Source organism: Notolepis coatsorum (genome assembly GCF_963971535.1).
Source record: "Notolepis coatsorum genome assembly, chromosome: 15".
Lineage (NCBI taxonomy): Eukaryota > Metazoa > Chordata > Actinopteri > Aulopiformes > Paralepididae > Notolepis > Notolepis coatsorum.
The window spans coordinates 94,004,113-94,015,179 of NC_140179.1; positions in this window are offsets into that span (position 1 = coordinate 94,004,113).

Sequence of the window (11,067 nt, forward strand, 5' to 3'; positions counted from 1 at the left end):
GTACGATCACAGACACCGGTATAACATTCTAATGATGTAATGAGGCCACCGCTGGTCGTTGCAATCTACAGTATGGTTGTTGGAGCAAGAACTGGGTCTCTCACTCAACATCACTCTCCAGATGTGTAAGATGCAGGGTAAACACTCGACATCACTGTCCAGATGTGTAAGAACATATATTACACAGAGCATACATTACCATCTCTAGACTTATAAAGATGGATCCAACTCTTTCAGATTTATGCTGGCATGGTTATGTGGCGATGGGCACCCTACTCTGTCTGTTAAACTGGTAAAGGGGCATCACAGCAGTAATTTCAAATCCTTTAAACGGGAGCTATTTGGCGTGCGGATCTCTATTCAAACACAAACAGTGCAGGTGCCCTGACCGACCTGTAGGAGTCGCTGTTTACAACGACCAGATTACCACCCATTGACGCGTTGGCCGCTGCGCCACCCAGCCGCTTTATTATGTCTATTTTATTATTTAGTATTATTGCACAATCAAAGCGGGCATGACCACCCGCATTTCACTGTATGCCCTGGTATGTATGTGACAAATAAACCTCTTTAATCATGATATATCTATCCATTCCAGATAGTTTCGGTGTGATTTGCAGAGGTTTGGAGAAATCGGTCGTAGAGTTCTGTGAATTGTGACTACAGTCAACCCAATACAAGCGCTCTCAATGGGCCTGCTTTTGCCAAAACATTACATTTGAAAAACATGCTAAAAACAAGACCTAGGCAGCAAGAAAACTTAATGCAGCTATGGTTCCAATAGTCAAACTGTCTCCACCTGAACGCTAAGAAGGCTTCCAAAGGCTTTCCTGTAAACATGTTGTGACCGTATTTACCAGAAAGAAAAAAATTATTTGACGTTTTCGTTTTCTAAGCAGATATATACTCTGAACTATCTTTTGCCGAACCACTGCTGCCTGGGCGGCGCCAGTGGGTGCAGTGATTTCATCACCTCAAAAGCCCAGTAAAAAAAAAAAAAAAACAGGGCTTTTGGGGTGATGCAATCACTGCACCCACTGGCGCCACCCAGGCAGCAGTGGTTCGGTTTACAGGAACGTTTTGGAGTTATATTTGGAGTGTATTTCGTGACTGTTGGGAACTAGGCTACACTGGCAAACCTACTTCCAGTGAATGATGCTAAGCTAGGCTAACGGTGCGGCTGTTCCTTAAAGGAAAACTCCAACATTTTGGGAAATTAGCTTATTAATTTTGGCATCTACCCTGGAGTTAGACAAGAAGATACATACCTTTTTTCTTCTCTGTGCATGCAGTAGGAGTAGGAAGACACGCACCGTTAGCCTAGCTTAGCGTCAGTCACTGGAAGTAGGTTCCTCCATTAGCCTAGTTCCCAACGTCTTCCTACTCCTACTGCATGCACAGAGAAGAAAAAGCTATGTATCTTCTTGTCTAACTCCAGGGTAGATAGAATAAGCAAATTTCCCAAAATGTTGGAGTTTTCCTTTAAGCCTAATGCATGCACAGAGAAGAAAAGGGTATGTATCTGCTTGTATAAATCCAGGGTAGATGGCAAATAAGCTAATTTCCCAAAAAGTTGGCGTGTTCCTTTAACATTTTTAAATAGTAATGAACAGATTAGAAGGATTATCTTAAAAGTAGGGTAGTGAAAACATAGTCCATGTGATACACAATTGAGAATATAGAGTACAAGAGGGGTACGGTTTATTTAGTTCATTCAACAAAAAAGATCTTGTATTGCACTGTGTAATTGAGCAACAAGCATTTTTCTCATATCTCAGTAGAGATACAGGATACAGTAAAACACATACACACGCAGTATTTAGTGTTAGGTCTATCATATAAACAACCACCTTTAACACACTAATTTCTTCAAAATGTATTGAACATGAGGACATGCTATGTTAGTCATCAGCAAATATCTTACATTAACTAGGTATTAATGAATTAATACATTTATGAAATTTACACAAGACAATTCAATTCCTTATTCACCCCAGAAGAAATTCCAAGTTAAATATTGTTCAAAATATGAAACATGCACATACACTCCAAAAAAAGCCCCGGTGCAATTTGATAAAAACATTAAATTACATATTACAATTACAATAATGCAGAATATCATCACACAATTACAATAATATTTGTATTAGTGTTGCTTGAAAATGGTTTAACTTCATTTATTAAAATTTTTACTTGAAAGATTGCATCGTCCTATATGTGGTTACATTTTATGTTATCCCAGAAAGCTATTCTAAAACCTATTGTATTTTTTCTAAATACATGGGTGTCAAGAAATAGGTCTGTTTTTATTAGAGGTATTTATATGACATCAGAAGTGTATATAGGTGTTTATGATATCAGCTGTGTTTATATGACATCAGCAGTGTTTATGATATGAGCTGTGTTTATATGACATAATAGGTGTTTATATGACATCAGATGTGTTTATATGACATACTAGGCGTTTATGACAATAGGTGTTAACAGTTTATATGACATCAGAGGTGTTTATATTTTTATATTTAGTTTGTCTTAAATTCTGTAAATTTACAAATCTCTCCATCTCAATTCCAAAGCAAGTTGAGTGTGAGAGATTATAGTCAGACAGAAAGGTAGACGGAGAGAGAAAGAGAGAGATATTATACAGTCAGAGAGAGTATAGTCAGACAGAACAGTTGAGTGAGGGAGATATATTACACAGTGAGAGAGAGAGAGATATTACACAGTCAGAGAGAGAGAGATATTATAGTCAGACAGAACAGTTGAGTGTGAGAGAGATATTACAGTCAGAGAGACAGAGACAGACTTGTCTTTCCCCTAAAACCACCCTAAAATCGAGTAACAAAAGACGTTTCAAAGTGAGGTTTTTAGATGAGCTCAATTGTTTCTCACGTTGGAACGACACGGCGAGGCGTCAACCAATCACAACAACACAGAGTCTTGTACCTTCACGGTCACGCTGGGCCGCTCTGTAGCTTTGCAGCCCGTAGTCTGAACACCCCCCGTGGGGTGCGGTGGCCAGCAGCAGCACCCCTCAGCTCCAACCCACGCATCAGACCAAAACAGAGAAAAAACGTTAACCCTTTCACTACCACACGACAGACAGACGGTTAACCGTCTGTAGTGTGGTAGTGAAAGGGGTTAACCTTCTGTATTGTCGCAGGGAAAGGGTTAACCCTTTGGTAGTGTGGTAGTGAAAGGGTTAAGTACTGATAAATCACACTTTGTCTCAAGGTGTGGGTCGTACAGTAGCTCCTCTCTTGGTGGTCTTTTGCCACATAGACATTATAGGCTATAGATGACTCACCCGCGCCACATGGCGGCCATCTTGCTACAGGGTAGCACGCCCCACTCATAACATGAATGTCTATGGTGCATGTACTATTGAAATAACCATAGCTTGCTGAATTTTCAACCGATTTTCAAACGGTTTGGTTTATTATAAACGTCAGAGATGTAGTTATCATACTGCATACTTATAATGGACTTTCATATGAAAATAATTTCAACATGTCCAAGCATCCTGAATCATAGACACGTTAATAACGTTTGTAATAAACCAACCCGTTTGTAAATCCGTCGAGATTTCAGCGAGTTAAGAATATTTTTGTTGGTGCAGATCACTGACTGTCACACTGACAGTTAACTGTGACAAGATGGCCGCCAGTGAACTACGCTGGACCTCGCACCATCTCGTTATATAGATCCAGTGATGCGGTGGTCGTGGGACGGGGTTGCACGCCATTCCACCAGGTCTTTGAGCACGCGCATGCACACGCACGGATGTGCACGTGCGTGCACACAAGAATGCATTCCTGGCTACTTTGCATAACAATAACTCAGGTCGTCAGGTGTGTTTAAATACCACAGTTGGACCATTCACAACAAAACCTGTGAATGAAATGTGTTGCATTCCATTCTTAGAGGCAATTAGGCATCGTCTTTATTCGCGAGGGAACATTTATGCGCATGCGCGGAAGCACAACGTCATTAAAACATAGTGCAACCAGAGATAAAATCACCACTGTCTGCACCACTGTATATATCTATGCATGCAACAGTGTCATAGACACACAGCTGACATAGGGTGCGTTGCCCGTGGGCCGTCACTAGGGGTATAGAGCAGCCAACCGGCGTGAAGGAACCAGTGAACTGGGGGTGAGTGAGTTAATGACACTGCCAGTCATAGAGGCGCCTCACAATCCGGGTGCTCTGCCTCACGGTGGCCTGGCTGGGTACTGCAGTCAACATCATAATATGATGTTCACATTGATCAGGGTATCTGCAGGCTTCAACCTGCTTAAAGTTACATTTAAGACTTTTTAAGACCATTTTTAATACCACTTAGAGCTAAATACCAATTTCCCAACCATACTAGCAAAAAAATAATACATAGCGACACTGAACTGGCGGCTGCACTTGCCAGCTCTCTCGCCACCAGACGCACCAAGCTCCTGGTAGCCCCGCAAAAAACAACGACTTGAGTACAAAAACATTTAATATATTTCATATTATTTCATCTCCCGACAGCCGGGCTGCCCCTCTTTCCCCCAATTGTTGATACCTGTGCAAATGAAATGTAAGACTTTTTAATACCCTTTAAGGCCTTAAATTGAGAATTATGAATGTTATACTTTTTAAGACATTTTAATACCCTGCAGATACCCTGTCAATGTCCAAACTGCAGCATGGCAGCCTCCCTCTGGTTAATATCCATCCCAAGATCATAGGGAAATGTTTCAACACGACACGATATTCATCAGAGTTCCAAGGGTTCCCTGTTAACCCTTTCACAACCACACTACAGAAAGAAGGTTTTAAAGGGTTAACACGTGTTGTGTGGCGGTGAAAGGGTTAACCTTCTGTATTGTTGCAGTGAAAGGGTTAACCCTTTGGTAGTGAAAGGGTTAATAACATGTAGAATGTGTGCATGTGCACAAGTGTGTATATGTACTGTAGTATATGTATACGTATGTGTGTACTGTATGTTCAGTGTGTGTGTGTGTGTGTGCGTTTGCACAAGGACATCCATCCCCAGTTCGGCGAGCAGCATTCAAATCAGAGTTCTGTCTGAAATCCAAACAACAAAGTCATGTCGGTTTTCCACGGACGTGGAGTTTTCACTCTGACGTCTCAAATCCTCACGTCTGCGCTCATTTGGCATCCCGCCTAGTAAGCAGTCATTTGAGGGGAGACTAAATGTCACAGGAAGTAACACAGGCCATACAGTACATGTCTGACTGACAGGCAGCGTATCCACGGCAACCTCTCCTCCCGGTCCTCCAGCGCATGTCCTCAGATGTCACGAGGTCTGTGGTCGCCATGATGGAAAACGCACATAAGAATCAGACAAAATGCTTCCCGTCGTCGCCGGGTTTCTTCTTCGCGAAGTCGCGGTCGTCCGATCGGCGCGTGCGCGAGGGGGGAGGGGTGGGGGGGGGGGGGGGGGGGGGGGGGAGACTTCGAATCCATCCGTCCCGCGTCATCGGGAGACGATAGCAGCGGAGAAGGATAGAGAGACGAGGAAGAGAGAGACGGAGAGGGAGATGACACACGCTCCTCCACATTCCTTTGCGTTCTCCTGTGGGGGTGAGAGACAGAATGGTTCAGTGGTTTTTTGGGGGGTAATACGTGAAGGGGTATAAAAAAGCCACAATCCGTGATTTCCTCTCCCGATCATATCAACGTGGGATGTTTTCACAGATGGAACTTTCCTGACACAATTATAGGTCTATTCTGCTCCAGTGTTTATAAACATCACCAATGTGAACAAACTCGTGTTGTCTAGTGTTAGTTCCTTGTATCAAGAGCTCATCATCAGCTACACAATGAAAACGTATCTCCTGCTTCTGGTGGGGCTGCCGCCCATGTGTTTATGTCTGGATCTCAGACTGGCAACAGTATAGAGTGGTGTATACTGTACCATTTACTTCACCCTGGAACGAGTTGAACTACAGAAAAGCGACATCGTTTAATAAACTAGAAATATAGTTTAGTTAAGTAAAGTTACTTGGAAAAAGTAGTTCAAACTACTTCACGATATTTTGCTTTTTATTATGAAATTATGTGGTTGTGTGCTTTTGTGGAGCTGTAGTGTGCACTTCCATGAACGGAAACAAATATATAAATGAAATAAAATATTTAGCCAAATTAGGGCGTACTGATCAGTTCAAATGTAACAGAAAGCATAGCCCCCCGCTGTACAGGTGATGGGACATCTACTCTCTGGTTGCTATTCGCTCTTGTGAGAGGAGGGAGAAAGGCAAAGTCTAGTCGACATTTTTGATCGACGCCTTGGGACAACATGCAGGGGATTCACTCGCTCTGACTGCTCCTCTCTGCTCCTCTCTGCTCCTCTCTCCTCCTCTCTCTGCTCCTCTCTGCTCCTCTCTCCTCCTCTCTGCTCCTCTCTGCTCCTCTCTGCTCCTCTCTGCTCCTCTCTGCTCCTCTCTCTGCTCCTCTCTCCTCCTCTCTCCTCCTCTCTGCTCCTCTCTGCTCCTCTCTGCTCTTCTCTCTGCTCCTCTCTCCTCCTCTCTCCTCCTCTCTGCTCCTCTCTCTGCTCCTCTCTCTGATCCTCTCTCCTCCTCTCTGATCCTCTCTCCTCCTCTCTGCTCCTCTCTCTGCTCCTCTCTGTCCCTCCTCTCTGCTCCTCTCTCTCCTCCTCTCTGCTCCTCTCTCTGCTCCTCTCTGCTCCTCTCTGCTCCTCTCTCTGCTCCTCTCTGTCCCTCCTCTCTGCTCCTCTCTCTGCTCCTCTCTGCTCCTCTCTGCTCCTCTCTACTCCTCTCTCCTCCTCTCTACTCCTCTCTGCTCCTCTCTGCTCCTCTCTGCTCCTCTCTGCTCCTCTCTACTCCTCTCTGCTCCTCTCTCTGCTCCTCTCTCTGCTCCTCTCTGCTCCTCTCTCCTCCTCTCTGCTCCTCTCTGCTCCTCTCTACTCCTCTCTGCTCCTCTCTCTGCTCCTCTCTCCTCCTCTCTGATCCTCTCTCTGCTCCTCTCTACTCCTCTCTGCTCCTCTCTCTGCTCCTCTCTCTGCTCCTCTCTGCTCCTCTCTCCTCCTCTCTGCTCCTCTCCCTGCTCCTCTCTGCTCCTCTCTCTCCTCCTCTCTCTGCTCCTCTCTGCTCCTCTCTGCTCCTCTCTCTGCTCCTCTCTGCTCCTCTCTCCTCCTCTCTGCTCCTCTCCCTGCTCCTCTCTCTCCTCCCCTCTCTGCTCCTCTCTCCTCCTCTCTACTCATCTCTGCTCCTCTCTCTACTCCTCTCTCCTCCTCTCTGCTCCTCTCTGCTCCTCTCTCCTCCTCTGCTCCTCTCTCTGCTCCTCTCTGCTCTTCTCTCCTCCTCTCTGCTCCTCTCTCCTCCTCTCTGCTCCTCTCTGCTCCTCTCTGCTCCTCTCTGCTCCTCCCTGCTCCTCTCTCCTCCTCTCTGCTCCTCTCTCTGCTCCTTTCTCCTCCTCTCTGCTCCTCTCTGCTCCTCTCTGCTCCTCTCTCCTCCTCTCTGCTCCTCTCTCCTCCTCTCTGCTCCCCTCTCTGCTCCTCTCTGCTCCTCTCTGCTCATCTCTCCTCCTCTCTGCTCCTCTCTCCTCCTCTCTGCTCCTCTCTGCTCCTCTCTGCTCCTCTCTCCTCCTCTCTGCTCCTCTCTGCTCCTCTCTCCTCCTCTCTGCTCCTCTCTCTCCTCCTCTCTGCTCCTCTCTGCTCCTCTCTGCTCCTCTCTCCTCCTCTCTGCTCCTCTCTCCTCCTCTCTGCTCCTCTCTGCTCCTCCTCTCTCCTCCTCTCTGCTCCTCTCTGCTCCTCCCTGCTCCTCTCTCCTCCTCTCTGCTCCTCTCTCTGCTCCTCTCTCCTCTCTGCTCCTCTCTGCTCCTCTCTGCTCCTCTCTCCTCCTCTCTGCTCCTCTCTCCTCCTCTCTGCTCCTCTCTCTCCTCCTCTCTGCTCCTCTCTGCTCCTCTCTGCTCCTCTCTGCTTCTCTCTGCTCCTCTCTCCTCCTCTCTGCTCCTCTCCGCTCCTCTCTCCTCCTCTCCGCTTCTCTCTGCTCCTCTCTCTCCTCTCTGCTCCTCTCTGCTCCTCTCTCCTCCTCTCTGCTCCTCTCTGCTCCTCTCTGCTCCTCTCTGCTCCTCTCTGCCCCTCTCTCCTCCTCTCTGCTCCTCTCTGCTCCTCTCTGCTCCTCTTTCTGCTCCTCTCTCCTCCTCTCTGCTCCTCTCTGCTCCTCCCTGCTCCTCTCTCCTCCTCTCTGCTCCTCTCTCTGCTCCTCTCTCCTCTCTGCTCCTCTCTGCTCCTCTCTGCTCCTCTCTCCTCCTCTCTGCTCCTCTCTCCTCCTCTCTGCTCCTCTCTCTCCTCTTCTCTGCTCCCTCTCTGCTCCTCTCTGCTCCTCTCTCCTCCTCTCTGCTCCTCTCTGCTCCTCTCTCCTCCTCTCTCCTCCTCTCTGCTCCTCTCTCTCCTCCTCTCTGCTCCTCTCTGCTCCTCTCTCCTCCTCTCTGCTCCTCTCTCCTCCTCTCTCCTCCTCTCTGCTCCTCTCTCCTCCTCTCTGCTCCTCTCTGCTCCTCCTCTCTGCTCCTCTCTCTGCTCCTCTCTGATCCTCTCTCCTCCTCTCTCCTCCTCTCTGCTCCTCTCCTCTCTCTCTGCTCCTCTCTGCTCCTCTCTCCTCCTCTCTCCTCCTCTCTCTGCTCCTCTCTGCTCCTCTCTCTGCTCCTCTCTGCTCCTCTCTCCTCCTCTCTGCTCCTCCCTGCTCCTCTCTGCTCCTCTCTCCTCCTCTCTGCTCCTCTCTGCTCCTCTCTGCTCCTCTCTCTACTCCTCTCTGCTCCTATCTCCTCCTCTCTGCTCCTCTCTGCTCCTCTCTGTTCCTCTCCTCTTCTCTGCTCCTCTCTGCTCCTCCTCTCTGCTCCTCTCTGCTCCTCTCTCCTCCTCTCTGCCCCTCTCTGCTCCTCTCTCCTCCTCTCCTCCTCCTCTCTGCTCCTCTCTGCTCCTCTCTCCTCCTCTCTGCTCCTCTCTCCTCCTCTCTGCTCCTCTCTGCTCCTCTCTCCTCCTCTCTCCTCTTCTCTGCTCCTCTCTGCTCCTCCTCTCTGCTCCTCTCTGCTCCTCTCTGCTCCTCTCTCCTCCTCTCTGCTCCTCTCTGCTCCTCTCTGCTCCTCTCTCTCCTCCTCTCTGCTCCTCTCTGCTCCTCTCTGCTCCTCTCTCTGCTCCTCTCTGCTCCTCTCTGCCTCCTCTCTCCTCCTCTCTGCTCCTCTCTCTGCTCCTCTCTGCTCCTCTCTCTGCTCCTCTCTGCTCCTCTCCTCCTCCTCTCTGCTCCTCTCTCTCCTCCTCTCTGCTCCTCTCTCTCCTCCTCTCTGCTCCTCTCTCTGCTCCTCTCTCCTCCTCTCTGCTCCTCTCTGCTCCTCTCTGCTCCTCCTCTCTCCTCCTCTCTGCTCCTCTCTGCTCCTCTCTCCGCTCCTCTCTCCTCCTCTCCGCTCCTCTCTCCTCCTCTCTCCTCCTCTCTGCTCCTCTCTCTCCTCCTCTCTGCTCCTCTCTGCTCCTCTCTCCTCCTCTCTGCTCCTCTCTGCTCCTCTCCTCCTCTCTCCTCCTCTCTGCTCCTCTCTCAGCTCCTCTCTGCTCCTCTCCGCTCCTCTCTCCTCCTCTCCGCTTCTCTCTGCTCCTCTCTGCTCCTCTCTGCTCCTCTCTGCTCCTCCTCTCTGCTCCTCTCTCCTCCTCTCTGATCCTCCCTGCTCCTCTCTCCTCCTCTCTGCTCCTCTCTCCTCCTCTCTGCTCCTCTCTGCTCCTCTCTGCTCCTCTCTCCTCCTCTCTGCTCCTCTCCCCTCCTCTCTGCTCCTCTCTGCTCCTCTCTGCTCCTCTCTGCTCCTCTCTCTCCTCCTCACTGCTCCTCCTCTCTGCTCCTCTCTGTTCCTCTCTGCTCCTCTATGCTCCTCCTCTCTGCTCCTCTCTCCTCTCTGCTCCTCTCTGCTCCTCTCTCTCCTCCTCTCTGCTCCTCTCTCCTCCTCCATCCTCCTCTCTGCTCCTCTCCCTCATCCTCCTCTCTGCTCCTCTCCCTCCTCCTCTCTGCTCCTCTCTCTCCTCCTCTCTGCTCCTCTCTCCTCCTCCCTCCTCCTCTCTGCTCCTCTCTCCTCCTCCCTCCTCCTATCTCCTCCTCTCTGCTCCTCTCTCTGCTCCTCTCTGCTCCTCTCTCTCCTCCTCTCTGCTCCTCTCTGCTCCTCTCTCCTCCTCCCTCCTCCTCTCTCCTCCTCTCTGCTCCTCTCTCTGCTCCTCTCTGCTCCTCTCTCCTCCTCCATCCTCCTCTCTGCTCCTCTCTCTCCTCCTCCCTCCTCCTCTCTGCTCCTCTCTGCTCCTCTCTCTCCTCCTCTCTGCTCCTCTCTCCTCCTCTCTCCTCCTCTCTGCTCCTCTCTGCTCCTCTCTCCTCCTCTCTCCTCTTCTCTGCTCCTCTCTGCTCCTCCTCTCTGCTCCTCTCTGCTCCTCTCTGCTCCTCTCTCCTCCTCTCTGCTCCTCTCTGCTCCTCTCTCAACTCCTCTCTGCTCCTCTCTGCTCCTCTCTGCTCCTCTCTCTGCTCCTCTCTGCTCCTCTCTGCTCCTCTCTCTGCTCCTCTCTCCTCCTCTCTGCTCCTCTCTCTGCTCCTCTCTGCTCCTCTCTGCTCCTCTCAGCTCCTCTCTGCTCCTCTCTCCTCCTCTCTGCTCCTCTCTCTCCTCCTCTCTGCTCCTCTCTCTCCTCCTCTCTGCTCCTCTCTCTGCTCCTCTCTCCTCCTCTCTGCTCCTCTCTGCTCCTCCTCTCTCCTCCTCTCTGCTCCTCTCTGCTCCTCTCTCAGCTCCTCTCTGCTCCTCTCCGCTCCTCTCTCCTCCTCTCTCCTCCTCTCTGCTCCTCTCTCTCCTCCTCTCTGCTCCTCTCTGCTCCTCTCTGCTCCTCTCTCCTCCTCTCTGCTCCTCTCTGCTCCTCTCTCCTCCTCTCTCCTCCTCTCTGCTCCTCTCTGCTCCTCTCTCAGCTCCTCTCTGCTCCTCTCCGCTCCTCTCTCCTCCTCTCCGCTTCTCTCTGCTCCTCTCGGCTCCTCTCTGCTCCTCTCTGCTCCTCTCTGCTCCTCCTCTCTGCTCCTCTCTCCTCCTCTCTGA